This window comes from Camelus ferus, unplaced genomic scaffold (genome assembly GCF_009834535.1).
Source record: "Camelus ferus isolate YT-003-E unplaced genomic scaffold, BCGSAC_Cfer_1.0 contig298, whole genome shotgun sequence".
NCBI classification, from domain to species: Eukaryota; Metazoa; Chordata; class Mammalia; order Artiodactyla; family Camelidae; genus Camelus; species Camelus ferus.
The window spans coordinates 845,693-862,833 of NW_022588414.1; the positions used below are offsets into that span (position 1 = coordinate 845,693).

Consider the following 17,141-nt stretch of genomic DNA (forward strand, 5'->3'; position numbering starts at 1 on the left):
TCTTTTCCAGCCAATGACGAACTAGTTATTCAGGACTGATACATCACTAAGAGTAACCTCAAGAGCAGGAATAGGTATGAACATTATCTCTCTGAAGACACTGGAGAGCTACCAAAGTAATCACCTAAGGGAACGTGACTCCAGAAATAAGGGAAGCTCGGAAAGGTGAGGGGAATGTTGGAAACCTCTCTTAACCTGGAGGCATTAGCCAGCTTGGAAGCTCTGGCTGGGAGCTGAGAAGCTTAGCAGGGAAGTCAGCAGTTTCACAGAGTTTGGGTGACAAAAATTATGTCCAGGGCCATAAAAAACAAACTGTGGCTACCAGTGAGGAAATAGAGTAAGGAAAGATAGATTAGGAATTTGGAATTAATAACTACACATTACTATATATAAAATAGATAAACAACAAGGGTGTGCTGTATAGCACAGGGAACTATATTCAATTTCTTGTAATAACATATAATGGAAAAGAATCTGAAAATATACATATATATGTTTATATATGTATAATTGAATCGCTTTGCTGTACACATGAAACTAACATTGTAAAATAACTACATTTCAATAAAAAATGGGAATTAAAAAATTATTTCCAGGGTGTACCAAGGAGAAGGAACACAGGTTAAAACACTGACAGCCTCCATTTGGAAAAACCAAATGACTACAGCCTATGTCTAAAGTGAATGTTCACAAAGGCTAAATTCCAGCTTCAAATCAGCTCAATCTCTGTTTAGATTAAAGTGATCCACCTACCCTAACTGCCTACCAGAAATAAAAGTAAATTCCCTAAGAATCATCATTCTAAGCCTCAAATTGTCTCTACAAATGGTGGTTCACAATAGAAGACATTAAAGGTCAGAAGAAAACACCAGATTCATGAAGAAAAAGGAAAAGAAATACAGAAAATGTAGAACACTGCTTAAGAAACATTTGGGGCTTGGTGAAACCTTGGCTAACATACCTTGAAGTTTCAGCACAAAAGGAGTGAGAAATAGAGCAAAAGCAATATTTCTACAGCTAATGACCAATAACTTTCTAAAACTAAGGAAAAAATACTAAGCCACAGATGTAAGATGCACTGTCTTTCCCAAGCAGAATAAATGAAAGGCACATCTAGACATACCAGAGCAAAACTGTCAAAAATAAAAGACATATATCCAATCTTAAAAACGAGAGAACAGGACAGATTACCTCCAAAGAATCAATAGTAAAATTGAAAGCTGACTTCACAACAAAAAAAGTAGAAGCCAAAAATACTTTAAAATATTGAAAGAAAATAACTGCCAAACTAGACTTCTATATCCAGCCAAAGATTTACTCAAAAAAGCAGGGGAACTAAAAATATGTCCAAATAAATAAAAGCTGAGAGAATTATGCTCCAGTAGACCTATATTAAAAAGACACCAACACAGGGCTTTCAGACAGAAGAACCACCATCATAGATGGAAGCATAGAAATGACAAAAGGAATTAAGGAATGAGGACTAATGGAAAGGATAAATATATATGTAAGAGTAAATAAAATCAGTTGTATTAAACAAAAATTCTATCTTGATGTCAACTATACATGTATATGGAGAGAGAAGACAGAAAATAGAGGACAAAAATAGCACAGAAGTTTAGGTGAGGCTAAACATAAATGAAATGTTCTAAATTTCTTGCATTGCCCAGGAACAATACATTTACACTACACTTTCTAAGTCAAGGATGTATGTTGTAGGATGTACAGTAACTACTAAAGAAAAACAAAAGAATAGATAGCTAACAATCGACAAGGAAATACTAAAGTAAAATTCTTTTTAATTTTTAATTTTTATGCAATTTTAAAGCTCACACTCCATTTACAGTTATTACAAAATATTGGCATATATTCTTTGTGTGGTACAATACATCCGTGTGGCCTATCTTACCCCCAGTAGTTTGTACCTCCCACTTCCCTACCCCTATCCTGCCCCTCCCTGACTTTTCCCCACTATTAACCACTAGTTTTGTTCTCTATATCTATGAGTCTGCTTCTTTTTTGTTATATTCACTGGTTTGTTGTATTCTTTTGATTCCACATATAAGTGATAATCATACAGTATTTGTCTTTCTTTGTCTGACATATTTCACTTACCCTCCAAGTCCATCCATATTGCTGCAAATGGCAAAATTTTGTTCTTTTTATGGCTGAGTAGTATTCCATTGTATATTTATATGGATCAAGAAGATGTGGTGTATATAGAGAGAACTCATCTGTTCATTGACAAATTGCTTCCATATCTTGGCAACTGTAAATAATGCTGCTATGAACATTGGTGTGAATGTAGAAGTATTTTTGTTTTTCTCATATATATACTCAAGAATGGAATTGCTGGGTCATATGGTAGTTCTGTTTTTAGTTTTTTGAGCAACCTCTATACTGTTTTCCATAGTGGCTGCACCAATTTACATTCCCACCAACAATATATGAGGGTTACCTTTTCTCCACATCCTTGCCAGCATTTGTGTTCTTTTTGATGATCACCATTTTGACAGGAGTGAAGTGATATCTGATTGTGGTTTTGTAAATTAAAATTCTTAAATTGAACTTCTGCTCCTACCATAATGGACTAGGTAATGAACTTGCCCCACCACCATAAACAACTAGAAGACTGGACAAATGATATGAAACAACTGTTTTAAGACATTAGAATAAAGGCAGCACACAACTGTGATCCCTAAGAAAAGAAAAACAAATGAGGTAGGGCCTATTATTGCCAAGGCTTTCCAGAAGGAACCATTTTCAAGACTAGAACACAGGAAAGGGTTAACCAAACAGAGCATGGATGTCGCATTGACTTAAGGAACTAGAAAATAGAGTTTGAGGAGACTGAAATGGCTAGAATTTGTGGGACAAGCTACCATTAAGAAAGAAGATATGCAGAAAAAGAGATCCCGAAATCTGCATAGGGATCCCTTGAGTCAGCGGCTGACAATAAGCTGTGCACGGATAAGGTAAGACTAGACAAAGACAGGATAAAAGCAAAAAACAATCCCAAGGCTCATATAGGGCTGGGAGAATTCTAATTCCACCCAATTGGTGTGAAGAAGCTCTTTTTGACTATCCAGAGCATTCGTAAGATCCCAGAAGGGACATGTCTCAGAAGTAGAGCTAAACTGACCCTAGAATAAAGGCTATCCTAGATCTATATTTTTTATAAAAGATGAAAATAAATGAGGTTAGGGGGGAGGAAACTTTGAAAAGATCAAGTTGACCCACAAAAGTCAATACAAGAGAAGGTATGAATCTCACTCAGACAGATGTGCCAACACTAAGGTCTCTGCAGAGCATGCACTGTAGGTCCTTCTTCTAGGACAAGGTGAGAGCAATAGCACTGGTGGGAGAATATACAGGTTGCCTAGAGCACCACCATCCAAAAGAATTTAATGCATGCTACATTATATAAATTTAAATTTTCAAGTGGTCATATTTTTTAAAATGAGTATGATTAATGTCTATTTTCTTTAATTTGATATATCCAAAATATAATTTTGGCATACAACTAATGGAAAATAAATTGTTACTGAGATATTTTACATTTTTTTCATGCAAAGACTTTGAAATACAGTGGGTATTTTATGCTTTCAGCAATCTCAATTCAGACCTTCCTCATTCCAAGTGCTTTGCAGCCATATGTGGCTGATGGTTGCTATATTGAACAGTACAAGCCTAAAGCTAGGGAATCTGGGTTTGTCAGCTGTGTATAAGAGTTGTCTAGGAAAGCCTGCATCTGGGGACCTTGAGCTCGTAAGAAGTTGCAGCCCTTCCAGCTGGGGATATGAAGTCATCATTCCCTTAGACAAGTAACCATAGAAGCTGAGTTTGCATGCAGCCCCTCATGATTCTCCAGGGTTATTTTTGGACAATCCTGTTTGTCATACCATAGGATAATATTGCTAATATCCCAACTATTTAATTAACGGGTCTGCCTCCTGTCATTAAAATAATATAGCTCTTCTAGGTGCTTAGTTAGACCAGGAGATAAACAGGAGTGATCCACTACAAAATGTTCAATCTTTCAGGGTCATTGACTGCCAGATGTCACCAATGAGAATCACATGCAAACTGATAAAGATCATTTCCATACTGGATCAATCATATTTAATAAAGACATGCCATTTGTTAGGAAAAAAAATCTACTTTACTACTACAGAGAGCAACAAAACAGTAGATAAATAGACAATGAAAGGGAGTAACTCTTGGGTATAAAACTGCTTGCTGTGAAAATCCACGAATCCCACAGGGCATGCTGGTATGTATATCTAGACCTTATATATGTAAGACACCATGTCACTTGTTTATAGTTATACATTTTTTCATGTTACTCAGTGACATAAAATACCTAGTTTTCCAGATATTTTACATATTATTAAAACACTGTAATTCATAGATCTGAGCCACAAAAGGAAGATAGATTTCCTCTGGTCACTTAAACAGTAATTGGCCACATTTCGGCTAAAAAGCCACAAAACCAGAAATACTCAAAAGGCTTGTTTGTGGTAAGTGAGTACAAAGTAGATTTTGTCTGGCTCAGTGATTAGAAGGTCCTGAAGATCTCATATGGTTAAGTGTCATCTGGTAAATGTACTTACTGAGTCTCTGAATTTCTCCTTTCAACTTAACATTCAGGCCTTCTTTAGCAATTTTCAGATTCCTTAAAACATTCCTATAATCTATTTTAGGAAATGTAAGAAAACAAGACAGTACATATATTTTTAATGAACATCTGAAGCCTCCCCAGTGACTCTCACAGGAGTCTTCCCTGTAGCCAAAATTCTCAGCTGGAGTCGGTGGCAAATTCTCCTTCCTAAATGACTTTCCTGTTGGAAAACTCAGGCAGCTGAAAACCTGAGCACACTCCAGGAACACCCCCAAAAGGGACTGTGTACTCTGAGGTTGGGGACATGATATCCTTTGATAATAAACCTACTGAGGGAATTTCTGCAAGACTATAAACAATAACAACAACCACAACAATACTAATGGATATCCAGTATCCATTGAATGCTTATAACACACAGGCATTGGGCTAAGCATGTCACATGGTTCCCTGATTCTATTTGTACAACAACCTTTGCAGGAGGTACTCTGGTTTTCCCCTGAGGGAATATTAGGGGAAAAAGTAATTTATCCAAACGCACCCTGCGAGTAATGGTGGAGCTCGGATTTGAACCCAGACAGCCTAATTTCAGACTTCATGTATTTCTTGCTACACATAGACTCTCACTTATGAAGAAGCTAAATTCCACTTAAACTTCAAAAGCAATTCAGACTCCACCAATAACCCTATCCACATGCCATTCTAGACCTAAAACTCATCCAAGTGTCTCTCTTCTTTGTTCCCAAAGCATGTTTGCATTCCCCCAGCTTGTCTGCAGTCCCTATTCACCATACGTTTTTGCACTGTTTAAATTATCTGGAGTGGGGAGGGTATAGCTCAAGTGGCAGAGTGCATGCTTAGCATGCATCAGGTCCTGGGTTCAATCCCCAGTACCTCCTTTAAAAAATAAAAATAAACCTAATTACCTACCCCCCTTAAAAAAAAACAAAAGAAATAAACATTAAATTATCTATTAACTTCTCAGTGTCTCCCACTAGATTTACATTTCTTTAAGGCAGTGGTTTGACCCTGAAGTGATTTTGCACCCTCACACCCCCAGCCAGGGCACATGTGGAAATGTCTGGAGACACTGGCTTGTCACTACTGGCAGAAGGATGCTACTAGTATTTAGTGAGTGATGCTGCTAAACATTTCACCATGTACAGGACAGCCTCCCACTAGGAAGAAATACCTGGTCCAAAATGTCAATAGTGCTGAGGCTGAGAAACCTTTCTGTAGACAAGGCCAACTATATATTATTAATCTTTATATTCAGCACCTAATACAATATCTGAAACATAACAAGTACTGAATAGACGCTTGTGGAACAAAGCTCAGCTGATACTATAGGTTAGAAAATTATGCTCCATTTAATGCTATTTATTTGAAAATGCTTCCCTAAACTTCCCAGATTGAGCTGGCCCTCCATCCTCCACTCGCTATCATTGCCTTAAGTCACCCACCAGACTGAAGAACTCTCTTTGGTTTAACATACTTGTTAGATGGTAATCTCCTGTAAGTCTTAGATATATCACTCTCTCGGTCCTGGCGTATACAAAGCAGTTTTTAAAGATACTAAAAAAGGCTGTATCGAGAAATACTCACCATAGGTGACTTGTTGGCACCTCCCTCTTCAGAATACGCAGCCTCCTCTTAGTCCCAAATGCTACAGGGCACGCAGCCACAAGGGGACCTCCGGTCAGCAGAGGGTAAAGTCGTCTGGTGGGATGAGGCTGGCCCTGATGTGCATTAGTCTTTTCTGTTTTCCGTTTTCTATTATGCAGCCTGGAATATTTATTGTCTACAAGCTGTAACAGCTGGCCCTACTCAAGTGGCCCTCTCTCAAACGTACGTTGTTCCCCGTTGAGGCTGTGACTTTATTTTTATCTGTCTTTCACAGGTCTGAAGAAGCCTGTTGCTAAAACTGGTGTCAGGACACTCTGCAGTACATGCTTTCTCTCTTTTTTTTTTTTTTTTTTTTTTTGCAGAGGCAGCAGAGTACAAGCAAGCACTCCCGTGAGAACTTGCTACCGAAAGAGCTGTGATTTTTCTCATTGGAAACAGGTGAAGTAGGATAAGGTACACCATGGTTGCTCTCGTTCAAGAGCAGGAAACTGAGTGTCTCCTACACAAGGCATTGAGAAAGTGGCTGTTAAATCTCACTGGATTATTACCAACCTATTCAGCCTCTTTTCATTAATGTTCTGTTTGATCACAGTCTAATATTCTAATATTAGTACAATAATGGTAATCTCATGTCCCTCGTTACTTGTTGATGAATTATGACCTGCAGTACTCAATCCTTCGCCTAATATCTCAGTCTTTCTTAGGCTGCTTTGGTCTAAGGTTTAATTAAGATGTTACTCTGGTGTTTTTAAAGCACCAGATGAATAATCATTTTTCAGTAGAGCATTCTTTATATAGAAGAAAATGCCATTACAACTTCCACTTTTAGCTATGACTAAGTAACTACTAACAGACCAAAACTCACACCAAAAACACCCGGAAAAGCTGGATAAAATTTTTTAAAAAGATTTTAGAGGTACTGGAGAGCTTCAGAGCCACCAGGACTTGAGGAGCCAAGCACTCAAAGAAACAAGATGTTCATGAGAATTAGCTTGACACCTGTGTGCCAGTTTTCCCTTTGAGTTATTTTCCAAATTTGTAGGACTTTGGAGCAAGAAACATAAGGATGGTCAGTAAAGAAGCAGATATCAGCTGATAAGTAGCACTTTGAATGGCTGCAAGAGGCTAGGGGGATAAAATTCTGAATTCAGGCCTAAATCAAGGAAGCCAGGACTTGAGGGACGAAGAACCTGTGTCGAGGAAAGGATCATTTTTAATAAATGGTACTGAACTGTGGCATGCCTGCCTGAGGGGAAAAAAAAGAATCTTGACCTTTACATCATACCATTAAAAAAATCTTTTCCAGATGTATTTTAGGTTTAAATGTAAAGTTTAAAATTAAAAGCTTCTAAAGATAACATAGGAAACTATATTAAGGATGGCCAAACAAACTTTTAAGCACCTCAAAGGCACTAACCATAAAATAAAAGATTAATTTAATCAACTAGAGTATATTAAAATTAAGAACTTCTACTTTTTCCAATACACCTTTGAGAGAGTGAAAAAGGTAAGTCATAGAGTGAAAGAAAGTATTTTCAATTCATATATTCAACAAAGGATTTGTATCTAGAAAATATAACAGCTCCTTCAAATCAGTTAGAAAAAAACAGACAACCCAATTTTTAAAAAAATGAACAAAAGACTTACACAAGCACCTCATAAGATGATATCAAATGGACAATAAACATAAATATGTATCAAAAGCACTACACATCATGGAAATTCAAAGGAAAACTACAGTGAAATAGCACAATGATGACTAATATTTAAAAAGGATAGCACCAAGTGTTCATGAGATTGTGAATAACTCAAACTCTTTTAAAAAATGGAAATTGGTGTAACCACTGTTTGGCAATATATGCTAACATTAAATACGTACATAACTTATGATTAAGCATTTCTACTCCTATGTATACACACTGCAGAGATGCAAAAGTATGTTTATCAAAAGGCATTCACAATCATGTTCATTGTAACACTATTTGTAACACCCCAAAATAGGAAACCACAAAATGCCTTTTCACAGTAGAATTGACCAATAAATTATAGTATATTCAGATAAGGCAATATTAAATGTGGATAGAATGAAATACTGCAATAGTAATAGTTACACAGTAACAGGAATAAAATACACACAACATTGATAATCTCAGTGAAGGAAAGAAAGCAAATACAAGGGAAAACGGACTGTGCAGCTTCATTTATTTAAAGTTTAAACATACACAGGATTAGCTGGTAGCACAGATGTCAGGATAGCAGTTACCTTTGGGAGGGATGGTAGGGACTGGAAAGAGTGTAAGGGAGGATTCTGGGCTGTTCATAATACTCTGTTTCTTGATCTGAGTAGTAGTAGTGTAACTGCTCATGAAAAAAGTCCACTGAGCTGTGCACTTATGATTTAGGCACTCCTCCTCTGCGTGTTATATTTTAGCACAAAGTTTATGCTCTAAAATCTCATTACAAATCAGATGACAAAACAGTGTTTATGTTTTAGGAGAAGACTACAGAGGCTGTATTAGGTGGCCAGGTTAAAAAAAGAAATTCTGACTTCAATATATTATTTGGTTTGATTAAGACTAAATCTTAATTTCTTCTTCCTATCACACATTTTCACCACTTGACATTACATTATATACTAACTTATTTATTGCCTGCCCCCTCTGACTAGCATATAAGCTACCTGAATACAAAGAGTTTATTTTATTCAGCATCTAAAATGGTACAGTAAAAACTCCTTAATTGGGGGGAGGGTATAGCTCAGCAGTAGAGCGTGTGTTTAGCATGCAGGAGGTCCTGGGTTCCATCCCCGGTATTTCTGATAGATGAATAAATAAGTAACAACTTAATTACCTCCCCCAACCTAAAATAAAATAAAATATCAGGAAAAATAAATTTAAAAAAAGAATCATATAAAAAAGAGTAAGTTTAAAAAAATCATAAAGTTAAAAAAAAAAAAAACTCCTTAATAAATATTTACTGAATGAATGAATCATGCGCCTTATGCCCTTTACTGATCATTGAAGCTTTCATTTAAAGTTTGTTTCAATTTCACACACATGAAATATTACCGTAAGCCCTCAATAATTCCAGGTCTTAAGCAACTTGCATGAGGTGGGCAGTAAGTAATTAAGAATTTAAAAGTTCTGGAAGATAACCCCTTAATCCTGCTTCATAGCTACAATGATGTCACTATAAGAAGAAGACCAGAAAGCATTTTAGAATAATCTTTTGGTTCAAGAGAGTTTCTTGCCAGCCCACTTCTCTACAAAATCTTTAGTTTTTTAAAGGAAGAAAATTGTTCTACCTGTCATTCAGACAAGAAGAGGGAGGTATATATGGCTAAATGGTAATGCAATGACTGGACTAGTGTCCAAAGCAGGACATCTGCTGACTGGTACACATCTCTACTGAAACCACAGAGGGAACGTGAAGCAGTGGTAGAAAATCTAAATAAAAACACCCCTTTTATGAAACAGGTGATACGATCTCTTTCCCTATGGGCCAAGTGACCCCAAAGCATGTGATGTTTGGGCTCAGATAAGCAGCACAGAGGGGAAATCAGAGAGCTCAGGGAAAGCCTGTGCAGCCCACAAGGCATGGGGGGGAGCCTGGGCAGGTGGCCCTGCATGGGTAGGCACGGAGAGAAGAAGCAACAATGGACACAGCATCACAGGGGTCCGTGAGTCATTTAATATCAAGAACAAAGGTGAGAAAAGTTGGAGCAGAAAGAGAAAGCTAACAACAATCAGAGCAACTGCAGGGGAAGGGGAAATACCCAGGGAAGCAAAGCCTACTTACAAAACCGGGTATTGAGTAAAGACTGAATCACCTGGCATAAAGAGAAGTGGGAAGAGGAAAAAGGAGAAGGAAGGGAGAAGGCAGTGGGACAAACGGTAAGGCAGCTGTCATCATCAAGGGGGCAGAGCTAAACGCATGTTTGTTGATGTTTAATTTAGCTATTTCATACATTCAGTTAATACTTTCATTTTTAAAGCTAATTGTAAAGAAAATTAGTAACTCTCCAAAAAGATTTCTAGAAGATCATTAGTTTATATTTTTTTAAATACCAAATTCCAGAAGGACTGATGCCCAGTAAGCCTGTATATAACAGAGGTATCCATCCTCCTTATCCAGCAGAGAAGAAATGGAAGTATTACATGGCAAATATGGGTGGTTTGAGGAGTGCCAGTGATCAAGATGGTGTTTGAAGGATATTCCTTCATTGCATAAACAGGGTAAAACCGGACATACAAACCTGCTTCATTTGTACCCTGAGTCCATGCAGTTAGGGTTTGGTCTTTCTTCACAGCATAAATATGGCTCAAACTCAGTATTGAAAGTTTCATTGGGTCAACAGACACTGCTGAGAATTCAAAATTAAAACTAATATTAGAACCTGTTCGAGGCTTCTTTTTTTAAAAAAGAAATGCAGGCTCATGTAAAACATATCCTAGGTAGGTTATTAAAGCTCTAAACTGAAATATATTTTTTTTCCATGGAGTTTAAAATGTTAATGAAATGTTATTACCAGGGGCAAGGGAAAGGAAAGGATTAAACAAACTACTGTTGTGTAACTCCGACTTAAGGGACAATATCCATGATGAACCTATTATCTCTTTTTCCAGGCAAGATATTTACTGAATCCACTTTTTAAACCAGCCAAAATTGCAAAATGCAATTCATTCTTTAAATAATTGGAAATCGGTATTGTGAATGGATTTTGATTGCTAGAAAAAAAAGTTAGCTTTTTCTTATTAGCAAAGCACAGCTGAAAATGAAGATGGAAGACAAATAAAATGTGGACTTGTTAATGGACCCTGGAAAAATAAATGAGGTTTTCTTAATTTCTTAGTAACTGTGGAGAGAGTGTTTATGTCACAATGAAAAAGACAGCTCTGTCAAAGCTCTGAAAAGGAAGCATATAGAAATGGGTATTGAATTAGGTTATTTTTTTTCTTCCTAGCAACTTTTTAAAAAGTCTTTTAAAAATAAAAAAAACTAAATATTAAATCACTTATTCAGATTTGACTTTTCTTGTATTTGTTGAAGTCTTAAATACTGAGGAAATATACAGGCTCATTGATTCCAGCAGCAAATAGATTTTAAGTTTTATAATCCGGTATAAACAATCGAGTCTTAAATCTCAAAATAGATCGAAAGAAAGGGCTCTGTTCCAGAATCAACCTTTAACTGTATGTAAGGACTGGAGTTGGTTCCTCAACTTCTGAGAATTCACTTACTCATTTGCAAAGTAAAGAAAATAATGCCATCCAGCTCAATACTCACTGTGAAAATCAAATTAGATAACAGAAGGAACAGGCTGCTGAAAGTGCTTTTTCCTGTGTCTAGCATCTCATTCACTGCCTGGACATTTGCTAACTGGCAGAGGCTCATATGCCCACTACTGGGCTGCCACCGGAGTCAAGAACGAGGAGGCTATGTATCAGTCAGGCTTCTCCAGAAAAAAACAGAATCAGTAGATTGATCTATCTACCTACCTACTTACCTACCTACCTACCCACCTACCTACCTACCTATACATAAAAGTAGATTATTATTATTTATTATCCTTTACGTTTTCCCCCTCTATTCCTTCAACTCCTCTATTTCACTGCTGGACTCTCACATTTCCAAGGAAATTCCTATCCTAATGCCATGATATCTTGTTCCAGACCACAAAGAGAAGAAGGGGTAAATTTTAGCATATTCACATTGTCTTGAATTTATTTCCTTTTCAGAGTGTTGGCTAACCCCCATTTAGGCAATTGATAGTATCTACTTAAACTACCTATGGCATTTTTGCATTTTGTTATGGCATTTTTCAAAGTTCCTACTCACCCAGAGTTGGATGAAATATTTTCCAAGTGCATCACTTTGTAAAGCTCTCCAGAGTGAAACACAAGATTAGTTTAAGGTCATAATCATGATGGTAAAAGCATAATCAAATTTATGTTCAAAGTTTCTGTAATGATTTGAGAAAAAAAAAAATTTGTCATTACAAATTGTCATCAGCAGAAATGTATGTCTTCCAAACTTTAAAAATAAATTGATTAGAAGATTGCTTAATTGATATTCTCTGCTTTGATTTTACAGTGCTTCTGTTAAATTTTCAAGCCCATCTCCAAAACAGATCTACCAGGTACATACTAATCAATGTCCCTGTCAAGTGAATATTCTATGGAGTACGGGCCCCACAACCCCTACTGAATGGGCAGGCGGTCATCTGACCCCTCTGCTCGGTCTAGCTGACAGGATGAGGATGGTTACCTGACTTGAGCTGAACCAACTGGAATTTCTTCCAAAACTAAGTTCAAGGACTCAAGAACTCAATCTCTGCTGGGCACTTGACCTGATACAGGATGCAACACCAAGGTGGGGGGATCTATGTTAGTCATAAGCAAATGGAGCAGAGGAACTCTATCTACTAACAGAGAATCATGAAGCAGACAGACACAGAAATCTTAGCAGAGAGCCTTGATAGCTTACGAGACAGGAAGAGAAAAAAAAAAAAAGAGATACTGTCTTGATTTCTGCTACTGTCCTGATTCCACTTCCACACCAAGTGACTGACAGTTGCATTTGCTCCTTTGGGTTCTAAAAAGATGCCCTGGTGTACATATAATAAATTAGACATTTTACATATACTAATTTAAGTGGTATCTAAGAGTAGTCTTCTTTCCATAAAATAAACTGATTTTACCATCTCTAATTCTGTAATTCTATGAAGACATTTTGTATACAACCCATACACAGAAATGAAATTAAACCAAACCCTCATAAGGATCCTACAATCCAGATACTACTAGAATCACCATTTTACAAATGAGAAAATTGAGGCACAGAGAAGTTTAGTAACTTGTCCAATGTCATTCAACTAGTATTTAAGGTCATTCAGTTAAGAATTAAGCACAGACTGTGGGGCTCCAGGATCCACAGTCTTAAGAACTATATAATTTACAGCATATCAATCATTTTTCTATGATTCAAATAATCGTATTTTAGAGAAGGCTGATGGTAATTCATAATTTATTTAGAAATTGCATTAAGCAGAATAAATAAAACAATGCAGCTATTAGAAGGAGCCTGAGAAAACTATTAGCATTTGGAATTAAAGTTTGATATGCAGATTAAAGTCATGAAACCCCTAACCTTCCTATGTAGAATGCCTCATTGACCACTCTTTCTCAGAGGAGTTACAAAGAAGATTGATACATGATAAAACCATTATGATAATTAGGGCATTTATTTTAATTTTCCAATGAATAAGCAAACATGAACTAGAGGGTAATAGGACCAAATAATTATTAAGCACTCAAGGGAGTTTGAGTAACAGTTCTCCCATGGCTGAGAATCTCCAGTTTAAAATAATTTCTGTATATAGCCTTCCTTCCTCTATAACATGTATTTACTTGACATGAAACACAAGAAGCTAAAACTACTGTGGGATTAAATAGAAATTTTTAAGGTTGGGGTTTTTTTTTTAATTACTACAATTGATAGCATTTTAAGATAAAGGCAAATATAACCTCTAAAAATAAGTTTTAAAATGTTAATGGCCAAGAACATAATGATAATAAGCAATGTTATGTTTTGGATCATTAAGAATTAGGCAATAATAATCTGCTGTTTATACCCTGAACCCAATTCTGTGAGGTACAAGAGAAATAAAGGGTAAAATCCCTGCCAGTAAGAGTATACAATCTGACTTTCAAGACAAAAGGGACCCGTGTGAAGAAATCCAGACTGATAAATAAGGGTACATTTTGTTATTGATTCATACTCCCAAACCATTAAAAAAAAATCTGATCAACTCCAAATAGTAGAATATAATCCAGCCATAGCATCATGTGGTATAAAATAAACATCTAACAGAGAAGTTAAAGACAGTATCTTGTAGTAAGAAGGTACATCTTTACCTTATGCTTACAAGATGAGAAATATTTCAATAAGCAGAAAGAAGGGAAGAATCTATTGAATTCCAGAGAGGCAGCAAAACCATAAGTTTGGAGACAGGCAGTATTACACTGCAGTTGTCTTTCCAATATCCATTCTTGCCACCACATAGGTCAGAAGATAACAACCCCAGTTCGAGGAAGGAATCAGACCGCAGGCAGTTTGGGCAACTCCATCTTTCTTTCCACAGTCACTGGTCCAAATTATCCAGGCCTAAGCCAATCAGTAAATGGCATGTACTGGTCTGAGAGGTTCAAAGAAGGACTCTTGAGTGTGTTGTGGGAAGGTATGCTTTCTCACGCTGGCCATAGTGAAGCTTGGGTCTCTGGTTATCACGAGTATTCTTAAGCATTGTAACATGGAAAGTGTGATTCTCCATAATCGTGTGAAATAGAGATGGTTTCTACTGAAGAAATATTATCAGCATGTGACCACTGATTTGTGATTCTATTCACAGTCCTTACAATGTTTTATCTATAAAGGGGAGTTTTGTTTTCTGGTTGTACAATATTCTCATTGGTAACATATATCAACAATGAAGAAAATACACAGGGGGATTTGCAAAACACTTCTACTGTGTATAATACTGTCCAATCTACTTGACTTCAATTATTATCACTTCATTAAAAGTGAAATATAATTTCTGTCCCTCTATCTCACACAGATATTTTGAGAGTCAGTGTTTGTAAAAGGAGTATGTCGTGGTGGCACATGATTAGCTTTTAGGAAAACTATAAGCATAATTGCACTAAAATAAAAAATCACTACTAAGTCAGTTAATGGCCAAATTTACATTCCTTTTTATAAATAAGTTTTGTTAATATGTTATAGTTTCTATAACACCCAGAATACTAGTCATAAAGCTTCTTTAATCAATCACAGTTCCCTTGGATCGTTTTCTTTTCCAACATATGGAATGGCTTGACATAGACAAAGTAAAAATAAAAGAATAACCTTATAAAACTCCTACTTCAAATAAGAAAAAGTATGGCGCAACTAATCCATATTATTTTGAAAGAAAGTCAGTTACAGTATTATTTTAAATAGCTAACTTTCTTATTTTTCCCTTGAAATCTAAACAGTCCTTTTATAACTTGCAGTCAGTGATTTTTAACTGAAATTTAAGTCACTCAACTGTCCTCTTTTCTCCCCATCCTAGTTTCCAAATTTCTAAGTTTCATCATTTCACTTTTAGTCAGCACAATATATAAATACACAAAATCAATACTCAATTTGATAGATACAGGACTAATTTTAACAAATGTTATCTCAAACAAACCTTATTCTAAATGTTATCTTTACTTTAAATGCCCTGCATTACTTCATGTTTTAAAGTTCTTTTCATTTCACTCTCAATACCTCTCTCTCATCACATTGTCCACAATAGCTTGTCTATATTTTTCTTACTTTTGATTTGGAAATGTTTGCCATTGAAGGAGCAGGCAGCAATTGATTCTTTTTTCACCTCAATTACATATTTCAAAACTTTTTTAATATATGGAAATAACTTCTGACCTTCTGAAAGAATACTAATTAACCCTCACAGACCAACTGTTCTGGTTTATTAGACTTCCATAATATACTTAGTTTTTAAGCAAATTTTAAAAGGAAAAAATTTTAGAAGTCAATAACAATTTCTTTCAATCTTTAAAAAGTTAGTTTTCTACACTCCTACAGTAATCTCCTCAACAAAACCATGAACTCTAAAACTTTACGAGAAACAGAAATCCTATCTTTTTCAAAAGGTACTTGTATGACATCTTGCTGAACTCCCCAAAATATCACCCAACAAGCCAAACCAAGCTCATTTGGACTTACTGCACTAAGGCAGAATACCAACTCGACAGAGTATTAGCCACGTTTCAGAAGAAGAATGTCAGGAGTGAGATATTTATAAGACTTCGAGTTTGAGCGCAAGTGGCTGAAGGTGAGTTTTTCAAGTCATGAAACTAACTAGGATTTAATAATAATTTGTGACATAATAGTTTAGGATTGGCAGACATAGCAAACACATTTGGAAAGTAAACACCTGTTTGTTAAGTGAACAGTTTGCCCAGGCGAGCAGATTATTGTCTCCATTAAACTGATCTATAGCAAATTCCTGAAGCAAAGAGTGAAGTTGTTTATTGGTTTATTGTTGTATCTCTCCCAGGTAAAACCTTCTTGGAACAAACAAGTAAGGTTGACATCATTGGTCTAAAATCTCACTGAAGTCCTGCTGAAGCAGACAGTCTTCCTCTCAGTTTTCCCTTTTGATCATTCTTCAGCCTGACCTAGAGTATAGATGGTTATTATACGGGGAAATGATTAAATAGATGTTAGTAGAGCCATCTTGATATACCAGAGTTCTGTTGTTGGTCATTTCAACAATTACACACATCAAGTTTTCTTGTTCTTTTTGGTAGATTATCATCTGATGGAACAGTGCCTATGAAAGGCACTTAAGATTCAAAAGGTTACGTATTTATACATACACACATACATATACTATGATCAGATTCTGTAGTCCATATCTAAGCCAAAAGCCAATGGTGATCTAATTAAACTAAAAGAACAGCTTGCATCTACTAAAAAACTCAGGCTAGATATGGGTATATTAGCCAAATGGCCTAATCTCATCATTTTCTTTGTTTCCTGGACCTTCTTAGTGTTATTAAGAGTCTCAGAAATATCCATAGGAATGTAAATGCAATATTCTTTTCCTAAAGTGTACTTGTAATACCTCTGCAACTCAATGATGTCTGGGGCTTCTTATTTTTTGAACAGAGGAGTTCTAAGGATTTCTGACATTATCTAACTCCCCTTTAATCTCTGAACAATGACAAGTTAAGATTTTCCTCATCATCTATACCTCTAGTAAAGAATGATATAAAGAGTCTTAGAAAAGAAGAAAACCTTCCCTAATCTTTCTTGAGTAGTTAAAGTTTCAGATCTCAACAGA

The 17,141-nt window shown here is 36.1% G+C and overlaps 1 protein-coding gene across 1 annotated transcript in view; it reads right to left on the reverse strand.

Annotated features, from left to right (window-relative positions):
* Positions 1–17,141, reverse strand: part of GRIK2 (glutamate ionotropic receptor kainate type subunit 2) — an 896,246-nt gene that overhangs the window by 844,374 nt on the left and 34,731 nt on the right. The window contains exons 3-4 of the mRNA XM_032476219.1: positions 12,086–12,209; positions 10,503–10,610 (exon numbers count right to left, since the gene is read on the reverse strand). The gene's annotated coding sequence lies outside the window, so the exon portion shown is untranslated. The remainder of the gene's footprint in view (positions 1–10,502; positions 10,611–12,085; positions 12,210–17,141) is intronic.